This window comes from Otolemur garnettii, unplaced genomic scaffold (assembly GCF_000181295.1).
Source record: "Otolemur garnettii isolate 467f Iridium unplaced genomic scaffold, OtoGar3 scaffold00043, whole genome shotgun sequence".
Classification (NCBI taxonomy): domain Eukaryota; kingdom Metazoa; phylum Chordata; class Mammalia; order Primates; family Galagidae; genus Otolemur; species Otolemur garnettii.
This window is the reverse complement of record NW_003852438.1, coordinates 3,109,058-3,119,678: the sequence shown is the minus strand read 5'-3', so window position 1 is coordinate 3,119,678 and position 10,621 is coordinate 3,109,058.

The window sequence follows — 10,621 nt, the reverse complement described above, 5'->3', positions numbered from 1 at the left end:
TTTTTAGCATCTGATTTTTGCTTCTTTCTTTGTTTTCTTATTTTTCTGCTTGAACTATTTTCTCCCAAACAGCTCCACAAAGCTTCTTCTCCTTCCAGATGTCATTTAAATGATACTTTCTCAGTCCAGCTCTCCCTGACCAGTTTTATTTATTTATTTATTTTTGAGACAGAGTCTCACTATGTCGTCCTGGGTAGAGTGCTGTGGCATCACAGCTCACAGCAGCCTCCAACTCTTGGGCTTAAGCAATTCTCTTGCCTCAGCCTCCCAAGGAGCTGGGACTACAGGCACCTGCCACGATGCCTGGCTATTTTTTTGGTTGTAGTGGTCATTGTTGTTTTGAGCAGGCCAGGCCTGGGCCGGGTTCAAACCCGCCAGTCCTGGTGCATGTGACCGGTGCCCTAACCACTGAGTTACAGGTGCCAAGCCATCCCAGACCAGTTTAAACCTGCTGCTCTTCCTTCCTCTCCATGCCTTTCTCCTGCTTCATTTTCCCTGTAGCATTTATTACCAGCAAACATACTATGTATTTTACTTATTATTACCTGTGCCTCCCTAGCCATGTAGAGTGTGGAACGTAAAATGATACTTCTATTAGAATGTAGGCTTTTAAAAAATTTTAGTAAGTTCATAGAATTATTCAATTATGATCTGATTTTCTCCAGGGAAGTTTGGGCTAGGAGATGGAGCCACCTTCTAAATTTCCATCTCCTTGCTTCAGCTAGAGCCTGCATGTTTATGTCCCTGCAAATTCATATCTTGAAACTCTATTCCCAAAGTGATGGTATTTGGAGAGGCAGCCTGTGAGAGGTGATTTTTAGGTCATGACGTTGGAGCCATCAGGATGGGTTTAGTGCTTTATGAGAATAGATTATAGGAGAGCTTGTCACTCTGCACCACGTGAGGATGCAGCAAGAAGAAGGTCATCGGCAGGCCAGCACGTGAGTCCTCCCTAGACACTGGACCTGCTAATCCCTTGATCTTGGACTTCCCACCCTCCTGAACAGTGAGAAATAAATATTTGCTATTTAGGCCATCTAGCCTGTGGTCTTTTTGTCATAGCAGCCCAAACTAAAGCAGGTAGCTCGAGTTGGGGTCTTGTTATTTTCTGTCTCAAAGTCCTAGGATAACATGTCAATAATTATCCTATGATAATTAAATTGTGTATTTCACCAGGATAAACTGTGTTTTTTAGAAAAGAATCCTCTTTAGAAATGCACAAAATACCATAATGGGGAGGCAATCACCAAATCTATAATGTGGGAAACTATATAGGACAAATGCCCCAGCTTAAAAAAAAAAATTGCATGAAGAATTAAACAGAGGGAGAAGGAAACTATAGATTAAAAGAGACTTAGAAGTGGGCGGTGCCTGTGGCTCAAAGGAGTAGGGCGCTGGCGCCATATACTGGAGGTGGCGGGTTCAATCCAGTCTCCGGCCAAAAAACTGCAAAAAAAAAAAAAAAGAGAGAGAGAGATAGAGATAGACTTAGAGCTATAGTGTATGGACCAAATGCAATGATTTAAAAAAAATAAAAACATTTATGAGCCAATCGAGGAAATTTGAACATTGACTGGATTGTTGATGATGTTAAGGAATTAATATTTATTTATTCACTTATCTTTTTTGGCCAGATGAACACAATTTGCAAAGGAACTAATTTTTAAAACATATGTCAATGGCACTATGGTTATATATTTAAAAAGAGAATTATCTTTTAGGAACAAAAATTTCAGATGAAATGATATCATATCTGTGATCTGTATGCTTGAAAGGCGTCAGGGTGGGGGCGTCGGTGGGCGTACAGATGAGGGAAGGAGGGCTGTGAATTGATAAGTGTTGAATCTGGGTGATGAGTAAGTACACAGATATTTATTATACTATTCCTTCTGCTTTTGTATATGTTTAGATTTTTCCACAATAAAAGTCTCCCCCACCATATTTCTTCTTTATAATTACTGGCTTGGAGATTTAAGAAAAACACGGGTGAAAAGAAAACTGCAAAAAAGCTGTTCATGTAAAGATTATACTAATTACTGTCATTGTCTAGTAGGGGAGAAAAGTAAGTAAATACGCAATTATAGCACAATGCAATGGACTTCTGTAACAGAAGTATCACAGGGTAGTATGTGGGTAGGCAGTGGTTACCCTGCCCAGTCAGGATTGTCTGGGAAGGAGAAAGGCTTTGGAGGATAGCCCTCTCCCAATGTTGGCTTCCATAGTGGCTGAGGCCCAAGGATATCTCCTCCTAGCATTGTTAGCCTCCCTTGTTTTATTTATTTATTTATTTATTTTTGATACAGTGTCTCACTGTTGCCCTAGGTAGAGTTCTGTGGTAACATCATAGCTCATAGGAACCTCAATCTCTTGAGTTCAGGAGATCCTCTTGCCTCAGCCTCCTGAGCAGCTGAGAAAACAGGTGCCCATTACAACTCCCGGTTAGGTTTTTTTTTTTTTTGAGACAGAGTCTTACTATGTTGTACTCAGTAGAGTGCTATGGTATCACAGCTCACAGCAACTTCAAACTCTTGGGCTTAAGCGATTCTCTTGCCTCAGCCTCCCAAGGAGCTGGGTCTAGAGGCACCCACCACAACACCCAGCTATTTTTTGGTTGCAGTCGTCATTGTTGTTTAGCTGGTGCATGTGGCTGGCGCTGTAACCACTGTGCTACAGGAGCTATACCTATTTTTTTTTTAATTTTTTTTATTTTTAGTAGAGATGGGGTCTTACTCTTATTCAGGCTGGTCTGGAACTCCTGAGTTCAAGCAATTCACCTGCCTCAGCCTCCCAGTGTGCTAGGATTACAGGTGTGAGCCCTGGCCCCCGCCCCTGTTAGCCATCATTTTAATCTTTCTTTTTATGTCCTCCAAGAGACGGTTCATTGGAAAACACAGTCTCTTAGTCTGTGCCCTCTACCTCCTCGCCTCCTCTGGAGATGCAGCCTCCCTGCGGCTCTCCCACGTACAGGCTGTCTACTCTCCCAACACCTGACTCCGTGTAGCACGCAGAACGTAGGTTTCTCCTGCCTCTAGGATACTGCCCTCTTCCTGGCTCCCCAGACACCCTGCTCCTCTTTCTCCTCTACACCCTCAGCCTCTCCTCTCTGTTAGTGCTTTCTTGTATGACCATGTTCAAGTTTGTTCATTTCAAAAACAGGTGCCCTGACTCTTTGTGGGGTACACCTTGATTTAGGAATCACCTCTTTCTTTTCTTTCACAGTCCATCTTCTTCAAAGAATGTAGCATAGATGAAATGGACAATGAGGTATGCTCCCCTCTATTCCTTCTTGAGTCCATTTCGGTAGTTCCTATATTTCCAGGAATTTGTCCTTTTCATCGAAATCATTTAAACCATTGACATAGAATTGTTCACAGTATACCCTTATAATCCTTCTAGAAATCGAGATGGTCAGGACATTGCTACTTTTTCACTTCTGATTCTAGTAATTTGAATATTCTCTCTTTTATTCTTGATCAGTTAGCTAAAGGTTTGTCCATTTTATGGATCTTTTTAAAGAATCAGCTCTTGGTTTGTTGATTTTTCTCTATTTTATTTTATTTTTTTGGAGACACAGTCTCACTTTATTACCTTCAGTAGAGTGCAGTGGTGTCACAGCTCACAGCAACCTCAAACTCTTGGGCTGATGCAATTCTCTTGCCTCAGCCTCCCAAATAGCTGGAACTCAGGCGCCCAGCACAACTCCTGGTTATTCTGGCTCAGGCTGGTCTCAAACGCGTGAGCTCAGGCAATCCACCCACCTCAGCCTCCCAGAGTACTAGGATTATAGGTGTGAGCCCCCATGCCGGCTGCTTCTCTATTCTTTTGTATTTTATCATTTCTGCTGTAATCTTCCTTTGTTAAAGTTGACCCTTGAACAACATGAAATATTGTCTGAAATGCATAGGTCCACTTATAGGTGAACTTTTTTCATTAAATACATTAAAATTTTTTTTAGAGATTTGCAACATTAAAAAAAACTTTCAGACAAACTGCATAACCTAGAATATGGAAATAAACAAGAAAAATGTAGGTGTGTCATGGATGCAGAAGATGTACGTAGACACTAGTCTATGTATAAACTGTTTGTTATTGGCAAGGCTTCTAGTCAACAGCAAGTTATTAATAGTTAACTTTTTTGGAGATCGTAAGTTATACGTGAACTTGTGACTGCTGAATAGGGTGGGTGGAATCAGTGCACTTCAACTCTGAACTGTTTAAGGGTCCACTGTATTGCCTTTCTACTTGCTTTAGGTTTATTTTCTCCTTGTCCTCACATCATGAGGTAAAACCTTAGGTTATCAGATTTCTTCTTTTAAAACGTGTTTACAGCTATAAATTTCCCTCTGAGCAAAGCTCAAATTTGCTTCAGCTCACAAGTTCAATGAGACCAGCCTGAGCAAAAGCGAGACCCTATCTCTACTAAAAATAGAAAACCTGAGGCAAGAGGATCACTTGAGCCTGCTTTGGAGGTTGCTGTGAGATATGATGTTATAGCACTCTACACAGGGCGACAGCTTGAGACTCTGTCTCAAAAAAAAAGAGGCTGCACTCATAGCACAGTGGTTACAGCTCCAGACACATACACAGAGGCTGGTGGATTCAAACCCTGTCCAGGCCAGCTAAACTATTGCAGGAAGACGAGGCCCAATGGAGAGAAAGAGCACCCAAACACCATGTTTATAAGAGGAAGGGCATTATTCATTGGCCGGGAGCTTATGGCATAGATTTCCAAATGGCCATGCTCCCCTACTGGCTTGGTCTTTCTCCTTTTATTGACAGTCAAAAAGTTCCACTCCACAGGTACCCTTCCCATTGGCCAGTTTGAATCAAGCAGGAGAGGCTAGTCCAGCCCCTACAGAACTACAGGATTTCACAGAACTTGGAAATTTCCAGGTTACAAATTCCTAAGAGCCAAGTCACCATGGAGAGGACCCTGCAGGTGTAACCTCGTGATCTCCTTGAGAAGACCTGTTCTCCCAGACCTCCCCCTTCTCGGGTATCCTCTCTCAAAACAACGATAACCGCAACAAAATAATAGCTGGGCATTGTGGTGGGCGCGTATAGTCCTAGCTACTTGGGAGGCTGAGGCAGGAAAATTGCTTAAGCCCAAGAGTTTAAGGTTGCTGTGAGCTGTGAGACCACTGCACTCTACCGAGGGTGACATAGTGAGACTCTCCCTTAAAAAAAGAAAGAAAGAAAAATATCACAGCAAAATAAATTGATAAATGCTTGAGGACAAAAGATTACAATGAGAAACCTATGCATGAAGGTGGCTGGGCACCAATAACCAACCATCTAGAAATATTGAGTGAGTGTCTATGTCCCAAGTTCTGACAGAAAAGATGCACCATGCACAGAGCCTAGCCCCTGCTTTTGACCTAGAGAAGAAAGCGCACACATGCCTGTGGGAAGCAGAAGTCTGTAAGATAGTTCCTGAGCTACCCAGCCCCTGATGTATACACACCTTCTTCCAGTTAGTAAACCACGCAATAATCTAGGCACTGCTGAGAAAGGATTTTGAAGGTGTAATCAGGATCCTGAATCAGTTGGCTTTAGGATAGGAAGGATTTTATCCAGATCTCTTAGGGTCTGACCTAATCACATGAGCCCTTTAAATTTGAATCAAGAGATCAGAGACAGAAGTCAAAGCTTGAAAATGTGAGTAGGATTTAAGGTGAGGAAAATTCTTCACTGAAGCTAGACAGAAAAGCAGATTTAAAGAGAAAGATCAATAACTCAGTTTTGGATGTAAATATCTGGATTTGCCCCTGAAATATTTAAAAGGAGATATCGGCTGGAAATTAGGTTTCTGATTTTGGAACTCGGAAAATACATTTAGGCTAAATAGTTAAATTTTAATTCGCTTGTATTTCAATAACAATTTACTAAAATTATAGGTGTGTAGGAACTGAAAAAATCACTAGTTGGTATCGACAAATTAATCACCAAATTTTGAGTCCATTCTAACCAGAGGAAAACTACCTGAGTGTGCCTTTAATTTAGTCCTATTTTCCTTAAAAAGAAACAAAACTTATTCTTATGATTAGGGCTTCCTAAAGCTCCTGAGAGTCACAGCTGGCAGACTTAGTAGCTGTTCTAAAGCCAAAGAGGAAAAAGTGTTTGTGTCTGCTTAAAAAACGGAGAAATTCATGTTGTGGGAAAATATTTTTCCATTATTTGGTTCTCAGGGTGAAGGAACATTAGAGTTGAATACTATATGTGAAGCTTACAACGTCTCTGTCGTATAAAGAACGTCCAGATGTTTAGCAGGTGTGCATTTAGGGAATGACATCCACAAGGAGCTTTGGGCGTCCAAGAGTTGGCAAACTGAGGGTATTGCAAAAGGATGTAGTTGGACAAGTTCTCCTGCTAACAGAATACTAGTAGGAATATTTTTTGGAGGGATGTTAGCTCTAGGAGTACTGGAGATGAGTACCAGACATGACTTTGTGGCCCATGTTGTTCTAAAGGTTACTTCATAATCATCCTTGAGATCTCAGCTCAAACGCCAGGAAGCCTAACCTGATTACCTGACATTTTCTTTTCTCCCAAGTTCAGATCCTCAAGCGAGTCTCCTGCCTCAGCCTCCCAAGTAGCTGGGACCACAGGCGCACGCCACAACACCCGGCCATTTTTTGGTTGTAGCCATCATTGTTGTTTGGCGGGCCAGGCTGGGGATTCAAACCCGCCACCTTAGGTGTATGTGGCTGGCGCCTTAGCCGCTTGAGCCACAGGCGCCTAGCCATCTCCACTGCTTTTGTCTGTTAAGATAACTCACAGTCCCACTGGGGCTCGGCGTCAGTGGTTAGGGTGCTGTCCGCATGCACCCAGGATGGAGGGTTCGAACCCGGTCCAGGCCTGCTAAACAACAATAACAAGTACAACAAAAAAATAGTCGGGCGTTGTGGCGGGCACTTGTGGTCCCAGCTACTTGGGAAGCTGAGACAAGAGACTCTCTGAGGCAAGAGAAACCCCAAGAGTTTGAGGTTGCTGTGATGCCACGGCACTCTACGGAGGGTAACATAGTGAGACTTTGTCTCAAAAAAAAAAAAAAAAGTCCCACTTGGTTCTATTTCCTTAAGTACTTAGTGTTTTGGATGACCATAGCCTGAGAGACCCTTGGAAAACACTTTGGGGGTGGGGGATGTGACCATGTCCTCATTGTTTAAATGAGAAGGGGACAGGGAGAGGAAAGGAAATAGATGAGAGAAAACCACTGGTTAATATTTTTAAAATAATCATTCAAACATACATTTACTGTATCTGGGAATGTGTGCTTAAAGCTATGTGAGAGGAATAATATGCCAGTTTTACTGGCTCTGTAAGTCTAGTGTGGAAGTTTAAATGCCTTTAAAAAAAATAATTTAAAAGTATTATCCAAAAGGTGGAAGCAACCAAAGTGTCCATTGAATGGATAAACAAAATATGATACACACACACACAATGGGATATTTCTCAGTCTTAAAGAGGAAGGATATGGGGACACATGGTGGACGCACAACACGGATGAACCTTGAGAACATTATGTTAAGTGAAACAGCCAGTTGCAAAAAGACAAATACCATTTGATTCCACTTACACGAGGTACCTAGAGCTGTCAAAATCATAGGCAGGAAGGAATGATGGTTGCAGGTGGGTGGATGGAGAGGGAAATGATGGATAGTGGTGATAGTAGCTCAGTGATATGAATGCACTTAAGGCCACTGAACCATACCCTTAAAAATGGTTAAGGGGATAGATTTTACGTGCGTATTTTGCCACGACCCAAACAGTAATTACATGCGTATTTCACCAAACCCCAAACACACATAGTTAGTTGTTTAATATATTTCTCTTCTGCTAGAGGATAAGTTCTGTGACAGCAGGGTCTTGTCCATCTTGTTCACTATCAGATGTCAACATCTAGTGTGGTGCCTCGCACACGCAGTCACCAGCAATCACTCCACAGATGTGTGTCAAATGAATACATAGTCCCAGGAGTGGGATTTAGAGCAGAGTATGCCCCAGGAAAGTAGTATCATATTATGAATCACCTGGGTGGTGGCGCCTGTGGTTCAAGGAGTAGGGCATCGGCCCCATATACCTGAGGTGGCAGGTTTAAACCCGGCCTGGTCAAAAACTGTCAAAAAAATAAAAAAAGAATGAATCACCTGGGAAACACTGGCAGGGGGTTGCAGTTTTCTACTGATAATAGTCAGTTGCCATAGTGCTTTGAAGTATATCTTGAGTAAACATAGAAAGGAGAAAAGTAGGTGTCAGTTTACCCGGATAGTCACATTCTTAATTATAGAAGACAGTTCCTTTGTTTTTGTCTTTTAGAACAATGGAGTTTTTTAATATTGTGGTATGTATTGTATCTTCTCAGATTAGCATAATAACTTACATTTTAGCCTCTAAGATTAGATTAAAATGAACATTTCAGCCTTTTAATTACAGAAAAGAGAAGAGAGAAAGGATATAGCAGGAAAGTGGGGGAAGAGTAGAATTATAGGGAACTAGGGCGAAAAAAGGATGACCCAAAGGAAGTGAGCAATTGTTGTTGAAGATAATATTTGTTAAAATTAAAAATTCATATGCCTTTTGACTCAGCAAGCTCATGCCTGGGAATCTATCCTGCAGAGATAAAACCACTAGTTCACACAGACATGTGTACATGGATGCTGTTGCAACATTATTCATTGTCATGAAAAGCAGGAAACAAAGCCCGTGGCTGAATAATTTATCGCCTATGTGTGTATCAGCATCGTGCATTATTATTTTGTCATCAAAAAGAATGAATTAAATCTAAATCAGTTGATTTGGAGAGATGGGCACATGGTATTATTGAATGAGAAGAGGATGCAGGAAATTATATATAATATGTTCTCACTTTTACAAAGCAAAAATGACACCCTCCCCCAAGTCTCTATACAGGATTTGTAAACACAGAGAAACATGTGGGAGAATGCATAGCTGGTTGGTCAACTGGCTTGTGTGTGTTGGTGGGGCAATGGCTGGTAGTAGAGGGGAGGAAGATGAGGAAAGGAAGGAGGGAATAATGAAAAAATTGGCAACCACTGGGCAGTGCCTGTGGCTCAGAGGAGTAGGATGCCGGCCCTATATACTGGAGGCGGCGTGTTCAAACCCAGCCCTGGACAAAAAGTGAAAAAATGAAAAGTGGAAATAGCAAAAACACAAATGATACGCTTGTATGCAAAATTATATGTGGAACAGAAAAACAGGCAAGGAAAAATTATGCAAACGAGTTATCTATTTGTTTCCTCAGATTAAAGGGCTGTTCTTTGGCTTTGAGTCTATCATCTCTAAGAGGTTAACAGCAGACAGATGGGACAGGCTTAAGTGATATTAAGTCTAGGGAGATCAGGACTCTTGATCATGGTCAGCTTTCCCCCGAGTGTGCTGGGGTGGGATGGGGGCTGCTGACTGGCATGTTGGTAACCAAGTTACTTATTCATAATAATAAAAAAATGAAGCCAGGCATGGTGGCTCATGCCTGTAATCCCAGCACTCTGGGGGGCTGAGGTGAGTGGATTGTTTGAGCTCACAAGTTTGAGACCAACCTGAGCAAGAGCAAGACCCTGTCTCTTTAAAAAAAAAAATAGCCAGGTGTTGTGGCAGACACCTGTAGTCCCAGCCACTAGGGAGGCTGAGGCAAGAGGAGCCCTTGAGCCCAAGAATTTGAGGTTGCTATGAGCTATGATGTCATAGCACTCTACTGAGGGTGACAAAGTCAGACTCTGTCTCCAGTAAATAAATAAGTAAATAAAATGTCTATGGGGGCTATAAAAAAAATTAAAGTGGTCTTGGGGACCTAATGAGAGACTTTCAAAGGCAAAACCATATATGACAATTGGGGGTAAAGGGAAAAGTATAGAAAAAAGTTCTTGGAGGGTATCATGTTTTATTCACTCTGGGATCGAGTTCAGATCCAGGAAGTGAGCCCCATCTTCATCAAAGTGGTCTACGCTCTGATCTGTGATATGTAAGATGTATGACAGAGTTAGTTACTGCCTGTGTGGGTCCCTTGCCCGCTGCCCAGGTAAAGGCCAATATGCCGAGACAGCAGGAGTTGCAGCAGAGAAAGAGTTTGATATCACAAGGCACCAGGTGAGAAGATGGAAGTAATTTCTCAAATCCATCTCCTTGAGAATTTGAGGCCAAGATTTCTAAGGGAGATTTGATTAACAAAGGGCTAGGGTCTGCTGATCAGCTGGGGATAAACTTATGGGATTGGGAAACAGAAATTATCTTCTTGGTAAGCAGGAGCTCCTGGGCCACAGGACTTGTTGGGATCAGTTCACTGGTCTGGTTGATGTCAGTTGGTCCCCCCAACACCCCCAAATGCAGAGTCTGGAAGACATCTCAAAGACCAGTCTTAGGCTTTACAATAGCATTGTCATCTATAGAAGCAATTGGGAAAGTCACAAATCTTGCATCTGTCAAGGATACGTGACACTAAGCATTGAGCATTTATAGTAGTAGGGAAGTTAGGGAACAACGGCTGGTTAATGTCTAGCTATGTCTATATGTCTATAGAAATCAGACTTTTATCACTATTTGGGTCTTATAGCCTTACATTATTTTAATATAGGCAGTTTCTTTCTTTCTTTTTTTTTTTTTT